This window comes from Pteropus vampyrus, unplaced genomic scaffold, assembly GCF_000151845.1.
Source record: "Pteropus vampyrus isolate Shadow unplaced genomic scaffold, Pvam_2.0 Scaffold45, whole genome shotgun sequence".
NCBI lineage: Eukaryota > Metazoa > Chordata > Mammalia > Chiroptera > Pteropodidae > Pteropus > Pteropus vampyrus.
In genome coordinates, this window is record NW_011888826.1 from 7,233,013 (window position 1) to 7,235,896 (window position 2,884).

The 2,884-nt window shown below is 40.0% G+C and overlaps 1 pseudogene; it reads left to right on the forward strand.

Moving 5' to 3' along the window:
* The first annotated feature begins 2,340 nt into the window (after window positions 1–2,340).
* Window positions 2,341–2,456, forward strand: LOC111738991 (annotated as a pseudogene).
* Window positions 2,457–2,884: the final 428 nt, after the last annotated feature.

The window sequence follows — 2,884 nt, forward strand, 5'->3', positions numbered from 1 at the left end:
GAGCTATTGTTGTTATTGTTTTTATAGCTTAATTGAATATAATTTTACACATGATCAATTCCACACATGTAAAGTGTACGATTTGTAAATTTTGACATGCATGCATCTATGAAATCATCCCCACAATCAAGATAATAAGCATTATCATGATCCCTAAAAAGGAACTGTTATTCATACCATTTTACCGATAAGGCAGTTGATTTCATTCGTATGATGTCACACAGCTGCTGTGCGGGGAGCCAGGATTTGAAGCTATGTTGGCCGAGATTTCAGAACCATCTTTCTTCCTCCAACCTGAGTCTGTGTCTCTCTCTTACCCCTCTCCCTAGCTCCCTTCCTCTCTCTCTAAGCCTTTTTCTCTGATATTGCTGATCACCCACTATGTGTTAATGGCTTGATATTTAGATGCTCCATACTGTCATCCCATACCAATAACAATGATGACAGGAATGACAATTACAACTAACAGGTACAGCAAGTCATTCTAATGAGCTCTTTAAGTATGGTGGGACATTTAAAGCAATGCGGCCCTTAGAGCTTGCTTTGCAATCAGGCTGACCCAGCTTTGAACTCCAGCCCCTACATTTACTGAGCAACCCCAGATGATCTTAGCAAACTTGCTGAGCCTCGTCATGCCTATGGGCAAAAGGGGAATCATGATGCCCATCTCAGAAATGGCATGAGAACCACATGGCAGAATTACTTCATACAATAATACTCCATAACAGCAAGTACTCCAAAAATAACTGTGATTATTAAAATCGTCATAGCAATTTTTATAAAATAGTACATCTTCTAAAATTTCAAGCAACATAATTTCTCTTTCAAGCATACAGTAGTTTCTGCCCGGGTAAATAAATATACGTACAAGAACACATCTCAATTTGCCATTCAGCAACCCTTTGTGGAACACCAGAAATACAATAGTGTTGAAAAGGGGTAGAGAAAATTGGAAATGGTCGATATCTTGCTTAATTTCCCTCTTTATCAGTTTATTTTCAGTAAAAAGCCTCTTGAGCAAAAGATATGACTCTTTTAGGTGCTAGCAGTTTAAAAAAGAGAAAAAGAAGCCCCCATCTAATTGCCCAGGTATCAGGCCAAAGGTGCGTTTCACAGCCTCTTCTTGGCCTCTATTTCATTGGTTTTAAATGCCATGGCTCTGTTATAGTATATGAGCACAATCAACACTGAGCAGATCAGCAAGAAATTTGAAAAACATTTTACAGGTCTTGTGGTCAATACAAAAATCAAGTTAATGAATTATTATTGAAATAAATAGTGAATCTGAATGTTGGAGAGATCAGTAGGTCAGGTTTCGAGAGAAATTAATCAGTATAAAAAGTGTGGTGGAAGAGGGCCAACTTAAATGGATTTTTTTTTTTTTTATTAGCAAATGAGAAATAATCATAGTCAGGGTCATTCATCTCTTTTTTGATGTAACTGAAATATCATCTTAGAAATCTTGGTCTTCTAGACAGAGTCCAGTCAGTGGTCAAAATGGAAACAGCCTACCTTGGACACCTGGTCACTCGCCTTCTGTTCAATAAAGAGGTGGGATATCTCACAAAGCGACTCTGCTCACGCCTGCTTCTCAAGTGGCTTCGCTGACACTCTAGCACAGGGCAACATAAGACTGAACCGTTAGCAGGCACTTGTTCTTTCTTCTTTTTAAAACAAGCATGCTAGGGGAGCAGGCACTGTACTAGGTTCTGAATGCACACAGGAATAAAGCCCCAGTCCTTATCCCTCGAGACTTAGAACATTAATTCTAGCTGGGGGCAACTATGCATACCCGCAGTAAAAAAAATAATTGCTAGGGTATGGCTAAAAATAAGCAGGAAAGGCGTGCATACGAAGTGCATTTACAAGGGAGACATTGCTTTGGACCAAAGTCAGGTTGCAGTGGGGTGGATATCAAGCAAAGCTTTATGCAAGCGGTAGAGTTTGAACCAGAAGTAGGGTTGGATTTCCTTAGGAAGGATATGGAGAATGGCAAAAACAAATACTCATAGAATAAAGAGCCCAGGTCACATTCAGTGTCTTGCTGATCGCGTTTCCCTCTGCTGAGTCCACCTGCACCACAACTCCTCCCAGTGCACAGCTGTCTTGGAGCAGGATTTTTCAATTTCATCCATCACACCAAAATACCAGTCTCTTGTTTGTTTCATCGATCACTGCACCTTTGGCCTCTGGGAGCTCTATCTTGCCTGTTTTAGAAGGGCAGGCAGAGGCGAGTGTTAAGAATGACTCTGAGACTTGGTTCCATAGTGTAGCAGTTAGCGCATCTGCTTTACACGCAGAAGGTCCTGGGTTCGCGCCCCAGTGGACCCACAGTCCATGGTCTACGGCCATGCCACCCTGAACAAGCCCGGTGTCTGATCTCGGAAGCTAAGCAGGGTCGGGCCTGGTTAGTACTTGGATGGGAGACCACCTAGGAAGACCAGGTGCTGTAGGCATTAAAAAAAAAATAAAGAAAGAATGACTCTGGGTTTTGGCTCATGTAGTTGGAGGGATGTTGTTATTCAGTAGGAAATGCTGAAAAACAACTTGATTTGGGAGAAAGATCCTGAGTTTGGTGTTGAATAAATTGAGTTTGAAGCGACTTTGAGACATGTGGTGGAGTTAACTGTAGTTATCTTTGACTGTTTGATTACAGAAGTATGATGCTATTATCTCTTTTTCACTTTTCTCCCATTTGCAAAGAGCAGCAAATTTTTCAAAGTACGTAATGGGCATGTATTACTTTAAAAGTAGAAAAAGTCATAAAGTAATAATAAAATATGAAAAATTAAGGCATTTTAAGTTAATAGCACTCATTGTGAGATTTTATTTTATTTTGATCCAATTAGTTTATAAAAATGTGAATTGCAAAGTACCACATTTT